Source organism: Lissotriton vulgaris, chromosome 3_2, assembly GCF_964263255.1.
Source record: "Lissotriton vulgaris chromosome 3_2, aLisVul1.2, whole genome shotgun sequence".
In the NCBI taxonomy this organism is placed as follows: domain Eukaryota; kingdom Metazoa; phylum Chordata; class Amphibia; order Caudata; family Salamandridae; genus Lissotriton; species Lissotriton vulgaris.
In genome coordinates, this window is record NC_141690.1 from 154,630,932 (window position 1) to 154,648,028 (window position 17,097).

At 45.4% G+C, this 17,097-nt stretch overlaps 1 protein-coding gene across 2 annotated transcripts in view; it reads left to right on the plus strand.

Annotated features, from left to right (window-relative positions):
• Positions 1-1,462: 1,462 nt before the first annotated feature.
• The window catches only part of KIAA0232 (KIAA0232 ortholog), a 438,560-nt gene continuing 422,925 nt past the window's right edge, over positions 1,463-17,097 (plus strand). The window contains exon 1 of one of the 2 annotated variants that reach the window (XM_086964120.1): positions 1,463-1,831. The gene's annotated coding sequence lies outside the window, so the exon portion shown is untranslated. The remainder of the gene's footprint in view (positions 1,832-17,097) is intronic. The other variant, XM_086964119.1, reaches the window with a different exon arrangement.

The window sequence follows — 17,097 nt, forward strand, 5'->3', positions numbered from 1 at the left end:
TTTCCAACTGACCCATGGCCAGGGTTAGTTTTCAATCTATCCTAGGTAAATATAATTGAGTGTGGGTGTTGTCTATCTAAACTTCTCTCTCTTGTCCCGAATAAAGCATAATTGCCTATGTCCTTTACCCTGTTTCTATAAATAAGGTTTATGTGCATACTGGTCTATTAGATTGCTCCACTCTCTTCCTACCCTTAGTCAAATGCAGAATCGTTTGCATATATAGGTTGTTCCATTCTTACCCTCCCTTTATAGAAAAGTCCATCTGGACAAATCAAACTGCATAAGTTTTGTTTCTTATAAACCGTTAGTGATAACTGAAAGTCTGCTTACCCGCCTTTAGTGAAGTTGTGAAAGTCTGCTGATCTACAATTAGCGTGTTCCTTATATTTTTCCCTTCCCTTTATTTTTCAATTTCTAAATGTTTCTTACTCTCATTCATAGTTATACCATCTTCTTAATCCTAGTAATAGACAGTTTGATCTGTGTAAATTTGTGGCTCATGGTAATTGAGAATGAAGAGAATTAGATAAAGGTTTTGAAAACTTCTTGCGTTTGTGGTTATTATAAAGTACAACCGTTATTTCAAATGTTGCATGGTATTTTTATGCTATTTACTTACTCTCAAAACTAGCGCCTGATCCATTGTGATCTTAGGTACCTGTTATAAGGATTGGTAAGTCAGGTACACAGAAGTAGAAAGAAGGAAATTGAATTGCTGATAACAGCGTGTAGGTTACCTGATTAAAGATTATATGAAAAGGTATTTTATGGGCCCGAGTGTGCATTATGTTTGGTCAGGTGACCTGTGCGCTCTATCACAACAACATCAACTGTTGCATGGGTAAACACATATAAGGTCCCAAAGGCGAGACCTATTGGCTATGCCAATGCTGGTCTTCCTGGATGTTTGTTTTGATTACTAAGAAAGAATGTTCTAAAATGGAGGTTCCTGATCGTAAAGGACTGGGTTACCTGTGATTGGTGCATGTGATGAATGCTGGTTCATGGGTTATATAGTTTTTCTTCAGTATTGTTCTAATTGGCTGCTGTGAATTCTGGGCAAATTACTTAATCTCCCGGTGCCTACAAAAATGAATGTGACCTTGGGTAGTGTACCTGCTGCTAATGTGAAGAGCTCCAAAACCTTAGGGTCGAGTTCGTGTTATAAACTGCGCTGGGGGGGGGGGGATAACTTTGGACTAACGTGCAGTATCTATGGCAATAAAGCGCTTTAAGGCTTCGCCGGGAGTAGTATTCTATAAGTACAATGTACACATTACAGCAAACATACATTTGATGGAGCTCACGGAGGAGCCTGAAACAGAAAACGAGGCGGTCGTGATGCTCGCTACAGTACAAGCCGGGTGGGTCTCGTCGGCGGAAGTCTCGCCAGAGCTTTGCACGGGAAGGAGTACTGGAAGGAGGGGGCACAGGAAGCGACGCGCTTGTGACGCAATGTACGGGCCGGTTGGCTCTTGTCGACGGAAGTCTACTCGCCAACGGCGGTCCCGTTCGCATGGGTCACAGGGGTCTTCCAGCGGCCTCTGGCCGTGACGCCGCTCAGTGAGAGGAACGGACGGAAGGCGGGAGACGTACCAGGTACGTTATGTGCCAAAGGAACCTCTGGTAGGGAGAGAAGAACCGGCGTGTCTCGCGCTCTCTACGGGAAGCCGCGGCCTCCCTCCCCAGGCTGCGGCAGGCCAGATCCAGGCAGAAGCTGCACAGTCAGGTGCCGGATCGCTGTGCCCGCCCCCGCCTGCTCGGGCCAAGGTGGAGCCCGCGGTGCCCGCAGACATGGACAAAGTGACTCTAATGTGTACCGGGAGAGGTATGTCATATGCGGCACGCTGTGTGCTCTCGTATTTCTGGGCGGCGGGGTCCAGTCACCTGGTGAAATACACAATAGGTTGTTTTCTGATAGATCATGTGACACGGATGTCAGAAGAAAGCATAGTCATCCAATCCCAGCTGTGACTGCACATCACGGGCTTTTGGGCACGATGTTTCCTTGTCCTGGGTTTGTTAACCTGTATATTTAACTCAAAAATGCCCTGGTTGACTACGTATGATCTGTATAAACCTCTCTGAATGCCGGGGATGTCAGTGTCACGCTTTGGGCAAACGTCTTGCCGAATGGAGCCCTTGATGGCGGGTTTGGTGCGGGTAATTGAGTGGACAGGGTGATAATGATACTTATGGCGCTTTACTCAATTAACACTTGGAAACATTATGCGCGGAGTTGATTAGCTTGGTTAAAGGCTAATTCTCTAAGGCTTATGCGTGTGTTGTTTGTTTGAAATGCTGATGTTTTAACGAGTACCGATTTGGTTACTTCTGTGATTTATGGACAGTCTCAAGTGTTTGAGGGTCAGGAGAGATTATTGTTTTGGGTACGTGGGACGGGCATCCTGTGTTGATCGGAGAAGTCATGTTACAAGTAGTCTTGTTTGTTTATTGTTGCTTTACTAGTGTAAGGAATGTTAACTTTCAAGTTGGGTTTAGAATGTTAGGCCGGCAGTTACCGTTGGTTTTATCGCCTTTATGACTGCCTGACTTCCATTGATGTTGTAGCAATCGAATGTATCCTGTTTAACAAGTCTACTGTAGAACATTATGGTTTGACTTTGGCAATAACACATTTCTGACACGCTTGGCGCGTACTGGCTGCTCTGGGGCAGTAGACCACATCATCCCTGACCTGAAGGAGGCCAGTATTGTTGTTGAAATGTCTATGTGACAGTTGCTGCGCGAGAGGTTTGAGAAAATATTGGCTAAAACACTTTCTCTAAAGCAAGTGCCAGACTGAACTTAGCCGTTTGTAGGCGCAAGAGCGAATGCGTCCGCTCTGCTATTGGTGGAGAGCTTGCTTTGCGACTTGTGAAAGCCCAGAAGCGTTTCTGGATTAGGCACAATAGTAATTGTATGGATGCAGTGCCGGGACTCAAGCTATCGTTTGTTTCTAGAAAGCAAGACGGGACGACAACGATCAGAGTGTTGGGAATGCACCCGAGCATCGTGGGTGGGACATATCAGTGCATGTGAGTGACGAGACTTGTGTAATGGATGAGATGTGAAGGAAAGTTGAGCATTGAAGACCATGTGAATAAAAGTCGGGTACTTGAGAGGGCTCTGTGTTGATGCTGGTGGCAAGGTGCCATTGTTCAGATAAGGAATGCTGGACGTTTCATGCCAAAAAGTCTATATATCCTGAGTGCGGGAGCAAAGAGCACTGTCAGTGTGTGAAGAATCCATGGTACCGATGGTGCAATATTGTTTGGAAGACACATAAGAGGAAATCTATCTTACCATATCAGAGGATAATGTGGAGTTAGCGTTGCCTAGACACGTGATTTAGGCTGATTTTAAGATCACAGTACATTTTAATAGGTGCACAAATAATTGACTATTTTTTGTAGTGATGGCATATGATTAAAGCGCCAATAGTAGAACAAGAGTATATCGGAGGGTAATAATAATAAAGGGTGCGGTCAGGAAGGGGATTGGCTTTATAGATAACAGCACAGTCAGTGGGCATGATGTTCATGGTTAATAAAACTGATGTTTCGGTAGGATGAGGACACCAGAAAGAATTAGAAATCCCATTTGAGCCCCAGTTCTAATGAGCCAGGTCGTCATACGTTTTATTTTAAGTATTCTTACTAATAGATTAGTACAGGAAAGAAATTTGAACACCAAAATGTTTTGAAAGTAGTTTATTCTCATGTCCACAAGGGTAAACTTTTAGACAATAATATCTGTGTGTGTCATCCTCATCCCGGGGCCCAATTGTGCACCAAGTGTGAACTTGAAACATAATGTTATCCACAGAGTTTGCGCACAGTATCCAATCAGGAATACCACTCTCATAGTGCCTCTGGACTGTCCTTCAAAAAAACTGATATGCACATGCAGGCTTTATTGTCTCAATGCAGCAGTTGGCGCCGAAGGTGAAAGTAAAATTAATTAAAATAACACCGGGCCAGTGGCAATCGTCTCAATGTCTAAAATAACCAGCAGCAGAATTAAGTTCAAACCAGGCACATGAACCGAGGTTGAAGGGGACCGATGCATAAAGATGAGTATGCTGAGACTGACCTCACTGCTTCGGCTTTGGCGTCCGCAGTGCCCAGTCACCACCTGGCGCCAGTCTCCTGGGTAAGGCATTTCTTGCTAGGAAAGCGTAGACCCCATGCTGGCAGTCGCGAAAACCGCCCGCTGTGTGACCTTGGCCTCCCACAGCTGCCATCCTTAATCCTCTTCCTGGCTACCAAACTGGGGGCTCACCCACTAGCACTCCTGTACTCCTCCAAAAGCAAGCGATCACAGGGGAGAGCCAAAAACGACTGGTATTCTGTGTACAGCGCCAGGAACGCCAACGCTGAATTCAATCAATAAATAAATATATGTATATATATGTATATGTTGCTCTTGAGATAGCTAGAAATATAGATTATATCTATCTACATATATAGATCCCGCAAATCCTACAAACAGAACTTATCATATATAGTGTCATCCAGCTTTTTGGTTGGAATATAGCCAAGTGAGTCTGCATAAGGGTTAAAGGTGGTTAACATCTCTGGTATCTCTGTTAGGAACATTTAAGGTGGGCTCTATAACGTATCGCGTACCCCCAACACCCAGTGATGTGAGAGAGCCTAAATTAATGCTTTGTTTTTTTCAGTCTCAAATTATTTTATATAATTGTAAAACTACAAACTAACAACATTGGCCATACCAAACCTACATCGGATAAAAACATATACAGAGCAATCCCCTAAACAGCAAAAGTGTTTAAACCTTGCATTCCATTCCAAAGGAAAATAAGTCGGCCAATTCTTCAGCTATATAAAAGTGCTAGTGCAGTGAGACAATAAAAGTACACCTTTCCATCAGAGGGTTGCAACCCTAAAAATATATATACATCACTATCAATTAAATAGCATAAATGCCGTTAGGAGCTGTATTCCATCCAGGTATAAACATTTTACCAACTCACCAAGTATCAAAAAGTGTAGTGCCGGGTGGTGTTGAGGAACTGTGCGATTTTAAACAGGAGCTAGCAGCGCGTTACATCATGGAATACGTTCAAATCTGCAACAGCTATCTGCTTAAGCTTCTACCTAATGTAGTAGGCGGCTGTCTCAGGCGAGGCCACATAACCCATAAAGATTAAAATACAGAATTGACCACATACATGTCATCTGATTTAATGCACAGTGCCATGGCTGGTTTAACAAATCTAACCTCGTAGTGTTTAAAAGTGGTAGAAGTCATCACCGCCATGCAGCATTGTATTTCTTGCAAAACAGAACAAGTAATGAAATAACTTGCATAGCATATCGTAATGTGAATGCAGAGCCCGCACACTGCCCATATGAACAGGGAGGCCCCTGCACACATTTGTGTTCAGAAGTTATGGGCTGTCACAGCTACTACACAGGCACAGACCTCGTGAACTGTGCTGAATTAACGTTGCTGGCGCTGATAGTAATTGGACGAGCAGGACTGGCGGGGTGCTAGCACATTTTGAAGAAAAGAGAGATTCCTCACTGAGGCACAATTTACTTTGTGAGGTGACTTAAGGAGCACCAATTGTACGGGCAGCACCTCGGTGCAAAGTCTCCCGCCGCAGAAAACACTGGCCGGACAAGATTGTGTGGCTTAGCAGCCGCTGCACAGGAACAACTGGTGTGCTGCTGGGCTGCTGAGGAGCAACTGTGTCATAGTGTGACAACAAGTAAGTTACAACAGCACACTACAAAGTCAGTGACAGCACGCTGCCTGGCCAATAAGTACTTACTACTAAGTGCTTTTAATGAGGTGGAGCCCAAGCAATTAAAAACCTCAGAAGGTGTGTCACGAGAGACAGCAGTCCTGCGGCCTGCAGATTACAACGGTCTTCTGAAATCAGATCTTGCCGACCTCAGAAGGATGACGGGACAGAGCAGCCCTGCCTGCAACTGTGTGTGAAATTAAAGATCTTGCAGTGCGTGCGTTCGGCTCCACGCTGTGTGTGTCAGTGTGTGACAACAAAAATTGACAACGCACACTACAACTTGGTCAGTGCTGAGTGGCAGCAGGCTGCCTGGCCAAGTCGTACTACTAAACTAAGTGCTTTCAATGAGGTGGAGGAGCCCAATGAAAAACCGAAGGTGTCACGAGACAGAGCAGCCTTCCCCTGCGGCTTGCAGATTCTGGATTCAGATCATCTTTTCTTGCAGATAAACCTCAGAAGGATTACTAGACAGACCAGCCCTGGCCTGCAACTGTGTCTGACAACAACTTCACAACACATGACTACAACCTACGTTCGTGGTGGCTACCTGGCCATTTATACTTACTTCTATCTCTCTCTGTCTCACACTGCCGGCGGTATGGCGGCCGTGACTCTCCCGCAATCATCTGGAGGAGGATCACACGATCTGCCTGATGCGCGGGCCCATTGCCGAGACTGACAGGCAGTGAGTCACTGCAGGTGAGTCGATGATGCTGTCTTACGGTCTCGTCCCCGCCCGGCCGCTAAAAGTATGCGCAGGCTGAGGCAGCAGGCACTCGACTAGTCACCGACACTGACTGTCTCTGTTGAGCCCCCCGCCACTCTAATGAACAGGGACCACTTCTTGTGCAGGCGGACGTGATGAGGTCACATCCGATCATTATTATCCATCCCACGGCGCAACACCAGCCAGTAGCAACCTCCGCTGAGCTGTGAGGGGCCAGTACGCCCCGCGAGTCTTCGACAGAGAGTGAGTCAGTGTAATGATTGACGGCAGCGCCGAGTCAGTGTAATGATTAACGGCAGCACCGCAACAGAGAGTGAGTCAGTGTAATGATTGACAGCAGCACCGCGCTGTGCCACTGGCGCGCGGCGCCAGGGCTTGGAGTTAGCAAGGGCAGTCGCAGAATGCGTAAAATTGGAACACCCACTGACTTTCAGAGCGAGGAAGACAGATTTAACCGTTTACTATGTGAGTCAGCTCTGCTGGCAAGTGAGTCTGCAGTGCAGCGCAGGGGAGTAGCAGAGCTTGAGTCCTCAACAGCGGGAGGGGGGGCGGACACGGAGAGCGGGAGGCAGGGAGGCAAGTCTGGAGCAGAGCAACAGGTCGTTTCGCGATTCGGGGGCGTGTTTGCGTGCTCTCCCCTTCCCATTGGCTGGAAGGTAAAATGCCAGCCAATGGGAAGAGGAGAGGGCGTGACTTAAAAAAAAGACACGGAAACGCCCCCGAATCGCGTCAAGGCGGGCCCTGAACTCAGTGACGCTCCTCTCCTCCAATGGTTGGCCAGCATTTACGAGGCCAACCAATGGAGAAGAGGGGCATGTTCAGGCCCCCATACTACTAACAAAAGATTTCGGCTCCGCCCACCCACTGCTCACGCAGTGGGACGGTAGCCGAAACCTAATAAAGTGGGTTAGGTTGTCTATCTTTTCCCAAGCTTCAATCACAGTGGTCAAGTCTAACAGAAAGCATATGGATTCGCATGAAATAATTCCTGGTTGGTCGAATACCCACTGGGGTTTGCCTCCATTCAGGATATAACACATCCACGTATTCAGAGCAATGTGGGCCATAGGTGTTACTGAAATAATTGCTTGTGATAGAACCTGGCTTCAACGGCAGATGTTTTGGTTTTTATCTGCATATATGATACCGTTCTTTAATCAGATCTGCAGTCTGTAGTATCCTGCTTGGCTCTACTGGGGGCTTACCACAGGGACACCATCTGTAGCTCATTTAAAGTTTCTGTATATGGCATGACCATGTGTGACCCCCAGCAAGTAAAACCGACTGTAACTTCTTGTAGGGTTTCCAGGTAAACTGCAGCCTTAAGATTTCTTACCAATCCAACCCAACAGAGTATTGGCCTGAGGGCTATATTTTCCGATATTGGGATGTCATTTAGCTCCATTTAGAGCACCACTAGAGGAGTGCCTGGTCCAAGCCCCAGCAGAGCTCGTAAAAATGTATTCTCTGCTACTTGGGGTGTTCGGGCGTTCACATACCCCCATAGCTCTGCCCCAGATAGTGCGGCCGCCACTGCCCTTTGCTTATATATTTGCAGAATGACACTAATGCTTCTGGCACCAGCCTTATGCCTAAACTTAAACTGCACCTGCCATTTGTCTCGGAACTAAAGTTGCCTTCCATATATTTTTTTTTAACAATGCACTCCTTGTCTCACATATTCAACAACTTTTGTTGTGGTGCTACCACAGAGTGTGTGTTGCCTAATTTACACACATAACAAAAATCCGAAATGGCTGCTCCTGATGCTAGGGGTAGTCCATGGTTGCACCAAATGCTCAATTAAACATCCATGGGCTTAATTAAGATTCAAAAATGACATTCAAAGAATGTTCAGGAAAAATACACCCATTCTAATTGGAGCATTTATTTAAGTAATGGTACTTCAACTCATAAGGCCAAAGCAAGTGAAAATCAGCACTCTGTTTTTTTTTTTTAATTCACAGTTGAACAATTGTGCAATTTGCGTTTAGTGTTTCGTTTAAGATGCTCATAAGACTGATCAGTTATTCTTCCACCCTAATGCATTTCTAATCGACCTTCTTCAGGGGGAACATCAGTAACAAAAAACATCTCTATCACAAGTAAGAAGCTTACGGAAGGCCTGGCAAAAATAAGAAATAATGTCAAATTAACATTGTCACACACTGCCACGAATAATAGTGGGTTCTACCTGCATGCCACAAATCCATTACCTTTTGAAATACCCACTGTATCGGTCAATTTTTAAAAATACACCTGCCTACAGTGTATCCACAATCTCCCCCCAAACTGAATTTATAAACATTGATCGCCACTTATAAAAAAATGTGAATACGTTACCTGATCTGCTTTGAACACCTGTGAACATGATTTCTACGCAGCCTCACCAATATAGCGAAAGACACACAATAACCTATTGAACCTATCCCAAGACCATACGTATCAGTGTGCTTTTCCTTTGGTTGGATTAGGAAGCCGTACACAGCCCCAAATGGCCGAGTACACCGAGCAGCAGTGCCTTGTTTCCGGGGCACTGGTTTGCTAATCCTCACAACTGCATAGACTTCATAGAGGTCACCATGCGAACCAGGGTGCTACAAGGTCCTACTGTGCAAGCTCCTATAATCTGGGAACACATGAATCTGGGTGCACACCAAACCGTTGGGTGTTGCACCTCCTCTCCCCATCCCTGAGAATGAAAACACTCTGAAAACAAATACACTGGCATCATTTACAGCATTGTTCAGAACAACTGTGACACTGATCTCCTGTACATGATAGCCTACTGTGTGTGCTTGAACAATAAACTGATGAGAGCATTCTGCCATGGATGTAGCACCAGGGACTTTGAATCCTACAGTAGTTCTACTAGGAAAAACGCAGTTGTGCAGTCCACTGGCATCAGACATTTGTGGCAATGGAGAAAGGCACTACTGTCTTCTCTTTTATGAGGTCTCGGGCGAAAGTGATGAGTGGCATTCGCATAGTGAATCTGTCTATTGTAGTAGATCTGGCCTGAGGGAAGCCACTGACATTCAGTGCCATGTTAAGAGCCAACAAGAACATTTTGTATTACATATTGTATTAATTTGCATCATTGTCAGGAACGTAATAAAGTTAAAAGTGAGCAGATATCCAAAGAGGCACCAACCCCAGCTGCATGTTGGATAAAAGGAGCGCTTTAGACCAAGACAGATAGAATGTAAAAACTATATCTATGTCTTTCCTGACGTTACTATAGCTACTAGGAATGTCACATTAGGGCTTGTTACACTCAGAGCTGTGGGTAGTACATGGAATCCTTAATAAAAACGAAAGATATTTTACAAAGTAACGCAGCATGAAACCGAGAGGTATACGATTGCAGGGCTTTAATTCAAATGTGTTTAAAATGTATTTACGATTTGTTAATATTTGGTTATGGCTACTTCATTAGTTGATGACGTTTAACAGCTTACACTTGCAACACTGATGCCAAAAACACTGGCTAGAAGATCTGTTCTGTGTGGGTGGGTGTTGTATTTACCTAGGGTTGTTTTAGAACTTTCTTGTAAGCGGTAATGACATCACAGAATGTGATGTTATGTAACATAGAATGTTTGCAGGGCATTGGATTTTCTGAACTGAGAAGACAGGTCTAGTTTGTTGATGCTGAGTGGATATGACTTACAAAGAAATACTTCATTTTAATCTTTATTCTGAGGATTCATCTTTATCACACTGGCGACAAGGCTGGGATAGTAGGTTTGGATAGCACTACTTTAAATCCCCCTGGCATAAATCCAGCTAGCTACGGGGGTGCAAAAATAAATGTGCTGGGTTATGTTCAGGGTTGTATCCAGTTTAAAGACAGGAAGACAGTTGGTAAAATTTATGTAGCGGAAAGAGGTGATCATTTATTGGGATGGAGACATCAACGCGACCTGGGAATAATGTTAAATCCTTGTGCTAAGGACCCCAAAGATCAAGTAATGTTAGTCAGCACACCGAGTGATCAGCAAGACTTGTACTTAAAAAAATTCCTTGAGGTGTTCACAGGTAATCTTGGTTGTCTGAAAGGTTTTGAGCACCGCATAATTCTGAAGAAGAATGCAGTACCATGCGTGCATAAGGTCAGAAATGTACCCAACATGATGATGGAGCCGCTAAAAAAAGAGTTGGATAGTCTTTTGAAGTTAGGAATTATTAAGGAAATTCGAGACACCTTACTTCTTTCGTTACACCTCTAGGAGCATACTGTTTTTTAAGAATGCCATTTGGACTGGCATCAGCATGCTTCCAGAGGGTCATGAAGAAGGTGCTGGAGGGTGTAAGAAACATAATGTTCTTTCAGGACGACATTCTGCTCTATGGTGAAAATGAGAAGAAGCATAGTGATACTTTGCTAGAAGTTTTGGAAAAGTTAAGAGTCAATGGACTGACTGTGAAAAAAGAAAAATGTTGCATTGGTATGACAACTGTGTCGTATTTGGGACACATCATTTCCGGTGAAGGGATACAGCCAAAGTTGGAACTTGCGCAGAGTGTAAGAGATGCCCCCAGGTCTACTGACAAAGAACAAGTGAGGTCATACTTGGGACTTGCAGAGTTATATTCTAAGTTTGTTTGTGGATTTGGTAGTGTGACTGAACCCATTAGAACTTTATTGAAGAAAGGCTCACATTTTTCTTGGTCGGAAGATTGTCAGGTTGCTTCTGATACCACCAAGAATGAAATTGGTAAAATGCCCACATTTAGGACATTTTGATGTCAACAAGAGAACCATTTTGACCATTGATGCTAGCCTTAAAGGTTTGGGCGCTGTACTTTCTCAGATGGTCGACTGAGAGGAGAAAACAGTAGCTTTTGCGTCAAGAGCACTCGGAGATGCAGAGAGAAATTATTCATGTGTGTAGAGGGAAGCTTTGGTCGTGTTTTGTGCCATAGAACATTTAAAGTTTTATCTTTGGTGGATTCCCTTTCTTGTGAGATCAGACCATCGTCCTTTGGTACAGATATTTTTGTGTAGACCCAGTGAACATATCACAGCAAGGATGAAACATTGGAGTGAGGGTTTACAAGAATATAATTTTAGAGTACAGTACATATCCGGTTCGAACAATAAGTCTGCCGACTGTCTCTCTCGTTTGCCTATTGAAAAGAAAGCAACAGTGTGTGAGGTTGAGAGTGTTTATGGAATAAGTGAGTCTGGTGTATTCTGGATGACTGAACCTGCCTTGTCCAAAGATGAGTGGTCAGATGCTGTGGACAAGAATGAAGAACTGGCAAAACTGAGAATGTGGATCAATCGGGGTTGGCCGGAGTATAAGGTTCTTGAGCAAGATCTCAAAGTGTATTGGACCGTGAGGGATGAACTTTCATTTACGTGCGGAAACCTCATGAGGTGAAAGAGTTATTCCACCAGTTAAATTTAGAAACACGATTGTTAACACTGCCCATGAAGGCCTTCTTGGTCGGAGCCTCACCAAAGCTCGGGTGAGAGAGAAAGATATTGGTGGCCTGGAATGGATCGTGTGATTGAGGATGTGGTGAGAGAGTGTGTGACTTGTGCAGAGAGTGATAAATCCCGCAAAATTAATCATGCACCATTATCTCCAGTTGATGTACCTGATTAGGTTCGGGCTAAACCTGGATTAGATATCATGGGCCCCTTTGATTTACTATCTTCTTATGAACGCCATGTAATCCTTTTGGTTGATTATATGTCAAAGTGGGTTGTTACCAAGTGTGTTGCTTCTTTAAATACTAGGATTGTTTTAGATTTTCTTAAAGAAGTTTTTGCTTCAGAAGGGGTACCCAAATTCTTGGTTTCTGAAAATGGTGTACAATTTGCATCGCATGAGATGAGTGATTTTCTTAAGGACAATAATATCATCCATCAAAAGACTGCATTGTACTCCCCACAAGCCAATTGCTTAACTGAAAGGATGAACAGGATTGTTAAAGATTGTGCACAGCGCGCTATTAACACAAAGTTCTCCTTTAGCAGTATTTTGAGAGAGACTTGGTGGGCACACCGCACTACACCCTATGCTATTACTTTAAGATCTCCTTTTGAAGCATTGAGGGGTAGAATGGCTGTTTCCAAATTTAATCCCAGTTGGCTGCCTGAGTGCCCTAGTTCAGGGTTATCCCTAGAAGAGAGACGTTCCAGGATATCTGATTATCAACATAAGTACAAAAATGGATATGATTCCAGGATGCATGTAAAAACTAGGAAATGGAATATTGGAGATAAAGTTTTGGTAAAGAACCCCAAATATACTTTAAAGGGCATGAGTTCCTTTATTAAAAAGTATTGTAAAAGTAGTAGTATAAATCTTTATTCGGTAAAAAATTTCACCATAAAAGAATACATTTTATACAATTATACATTACTATTTGGTTAAAAGAAAAAGGGAAATGAAGAACATTATATAAAACCTAGCACAATAAAATGTCCTTGGTAAAGTGAAACCTGCACATTATACAGCACGTGGAGTGATTTTTATGAGGCCCCAACCAGCATTCTCATCAGTACACTGTTGCATAATGGTTGGGATGACTTCAAAAGCCGTACTAATCTCAACATATCGTTCAACCAATAGGGGCCAGCTAACTGTTTGGCTGGGGAGAGTGTTGCTTCATCCTCCTAATGCGAGTCAACCATGCACTACTCAGGAATTTGGCCACCCCGCATACCATGGCAGAGGAAGACGGGTCAGTGGTGAGAACTCGTAAGTCCATTCTATGGCACCTCAAACCCAACCCCATACATACTGGTTTCAGCCAAACCTTCCTAGCAACTTTGTAAGCGGGGCAGGCAAAAAGTAAATGCGCCACAGACTCCTTTGGGGCAGGGGCGCGGAGAGCCACCAGCGTTGGACCACCCCGAGGTGAACTCGTGCACCAGAAGGGTCCCATACCTGAGTTTTAAATAAAGGGCTCTATCCAGGGGCTTGGCTATGAGATCGAGGAAGGGTTCCAACTTCCTAGACCATTTAAACTCTAAGAACTGCTCTGTGAGTAAACCCCCCAACCCCACTTCGTGTTGCCTCTGCCTGAACCCTGTCTCAGTATAACTTCTTAATCACTGGTTTGGGAGGTGGCTTTTGACTCGCCCACGCATCCCTCAGGCCCAGTTGCACCACCAGCTGCCTCACATTGCTCAACCACCCGATCTTATTACCGATGTCCAGCAAAATTAGTTCATTCAGCACGGCAGCATAGTTGGCGAGCTCCCCAGTCCTTCGCAGCCGAACCCAAAACAGTAGGGGGCGCAGCCGCACTAGATCTTTAAAGGATCGCCTGCCCAGATCTAGCCGCAAAGGAATTAGCGGGGTGGAGACAGGGAGAGCCACCAAGTCCCTCAGAAACTTGTTTTCCGCTGCAACTAGCTCTGCAACATTTTCGAACCCCCACAGCTCCGAGCCATACAGTGCAGCCGGAAAGGATCTGACCCTCATAGATTGCCATGACCGGTGCCACGGGTTTACTCGTTGACTCCCGATGCTCTCTGTCACCCCTGACACTCTTTTATGGCTGAGCAACATTTTAGCCAGGTGGTCCTTCCAATTCATCCGACTATTTACCCGCACCCCCAAATAGTCGAATGAATGAACCAACTCCAGGGGTGCCCCATTGAGCGTGAAATTATTTCTAAATCTTTTGGAGGGTGAGAGAGCCATGAGCTTAGTTTTCGAGGTATTAATAGTGAGTCCTCTATCTATACAAAAGGAGCTGAATCGGTGTAGGAGCCTTTGAAGTCCCACCAGGGATTTGGAGATCAGTATGGTGTCATCCGCGAAGAGTAGAGTGGGGATTCTTTCCCCCGCCAGGGATGGTGCGTCCACCTCTTCCTCTCTCAGATGATCCACCACTCCATTTACAAATAGAGAGAAGAGGGTCGGTGCCATAACGCATCCCTGGCGTACTCCCCTCCTCACGGGCACCCTATCTGTCAACTGGCCCTGGGTGCCCCATCTGATCCTCGCATAATTCCCCTCGTGGAGCCTTACAATAAAACTCAAAAGAGACCCAGGGAAACCCAACGTCTCCCATAGCCTTGCTCGAGGGACCAGGTTGAAAGCCGTTTTGAGATCGATGAAAGCCATATGAAGGCTACCCCTTTTGATGGTGACTGACTTCCAATAGATCCCAAAAAGCGAAAGACCTGGTCCATCGTGCCCACCTTCTGGCGGAATCCTGCTTGAAGGTGGGAGAGGATTTGTTCCTCTTCCATCCAGTCTCCAACCCTTGAGATAATGACCCTGCCAACCACTTTCTGAATCACGTCTATCATTGGCAGGGTCCTCTCTAGCCCCCTTTTTAAACACAGTGACCACCTCGGCGCCCTTCCAAGAGTCTGGCACGGGATGACCCCTGTCGATGAGGTTCATTATAAGGGCAATTAGTTCGGCCCAAGCCCTAGGTTTCTTTATCAAAAGGTCCCCCGGTATCCCATCCGGGCCGGCTGCCTTCTTCGGGGTAAGATGTCTGATAGCCGCTAGTACCTCCGAGGGCAAAAATGGATCCTCAAGATCCCTTATAAGTTCCCCTTCTCTACCCCTGGCTGCCGTTAAACAAGGGGCGATTTCAGTTCCACCATATAGTGCCGAAAAGTGGTCTACCCATTGCTGACTTGTTATGTGGGTGGCTAGTGGCTGTGCGCTCTGTTGCCTAGCTTTATTAATAAGGTCCCAGAATAACCTTGGATTCCTCATGGTGACAGCACAGTTTAAATTCTGCCAATATTGTTCCTCCCACTCTCGTTTGGCCTGTGCCACTACCCTTAAATAGTCCTTCCTAGCCGCTCTAACTAGTGAGGGATCTTTTTTGAGTAGGGCAGCTGTTAGCTCTTGTCTTTTCCCCTTACACTTGGCCGAGTACCAGGGATTACTAGAAATGGGAGGTATATTATTAGCTCTACGGCTTTTCCCTTTGGTTGAAAAATATTGGCTCACCTGCTCTATTGTATTTTTGTAGGCTGTATCAAAAGCAATGGGCGGTTCCGGGGCACGTCCCATCCCCTGTTGCCGTGCTGCCAAGTCCAAGGTCAGATCTACCACAAGAGATTTTATACTCCCAAGTTGTTCTTCCTTTAATTGTGCCTTGTCCCATTTCAACCTACGGTTACTATTCTAGGGGACAACCTCTTTGGCTAACCTCAAGGGAGCACTGGTCCCCCCACCCTTTGGGTTACCCCACCTAAACTTGGTGCAGAGGGGGTTGTAGTCGCTATCCTGTGTAGCCACCACCTCCATATCTATTAGGTCTTTCCACAATCTAACGTCCAGTAAGATGTAATCAATTCTAGACGGACCATTAAGCCTGTTGAATGTCATTACACCAACCCTGTCGGACAAAGTCCTACCGTTGAGTGCTCTTAAGTTATGTTCCCTAGTAAGGGCGTTAATTTGTATTGCCCTTGCTGACCATTTTCGAATAGGGGGTATTGACAAGGTTGGAATAGACCATCTAGAATCTTCTCCCTCAGTGCCCAAGGGATCATCCCCGCTAAGAGGTTCAAACGTGCAGTTAAAATCCCCGCCCACTATAATTTTAGCAGAAGGGGAACACTTAGCTATTGCTAAGTCTAAACTCGTTAAGGTTACTGAGGAAGTGTCCCCTGGTGTCCCTCTAGCATAAACATTAAATAATTCAAGCCTACTCCTCTCAGCGTATCCCCTGGATGAGAGGTGTAGGACGTCCCTACACGCTGAATCTTGAATAACAATATCCCAATCCAGATCAATTTTGATCCAAGCCGACAGTCCTCCCGCGGGTCTGCCCTTCCCATTACTTACTGCGGGGGAGAATATGTAGTGTAGCCTGATTTGTGTAGTGGGAGCAGGCTCCAGGTTTCCTGGAATAGGCAAACATCAAACTTCTCGATGAATGTGTGCCATTCCGGTAGAGCCATCTTTCTTTTTAACCCTGCCACATTCCAGGATAACAGGTGTATAACCCTGTGACCTATAGGAGCCAAACCAGGAGCCCCCTTACTCCCATTCCTTACCCCCTCCTTAGTCATGGGAATGGCATCCACATAGGTAGATGGCTTGGGGGATACAATGCTACCAACTATGGAGTCTATACGCGGTACATCCGTAGTGGCTCTAGTGATGCTACTATCCGAGCTTTGGGCTACCAAGGGACCTGCCTGTCTATTGTCATTTCCTCTTGCCACCCTTGGTGCCTCAAGATAAGTGCCCATTGGGTTAACCATACTTAGTCGGCCAACCCTCTCCCCCATAGTCTGTGAGCATCACTCGCAATCTTCCATACCGGATAGCAATGAGAACCTGTTGCCTGTCTCCAAAGGGGTAAAGGGCCTCAAGTGCTCCGTTCTACTATTGGTATTTCTGCTGTTTCTCTGAAGTGCCGTGATCCAGCCAAAAAGGTCAACCGTCTGGACGGGATACTGGCCATGAGGGGCATACCTATTGCTATATAATGGCGGAGGGTTAGCATGGGGAGGGTACAACCCATTTGTAAAAGATGGGGGAAGCACCACGGATCTAGGGTAAAAATATGTCAGAGCCGGTGGGGTGATACAATTATCCCCGCTTCCAGTGGGCCAATTTAATATGTAATCCACTGCACG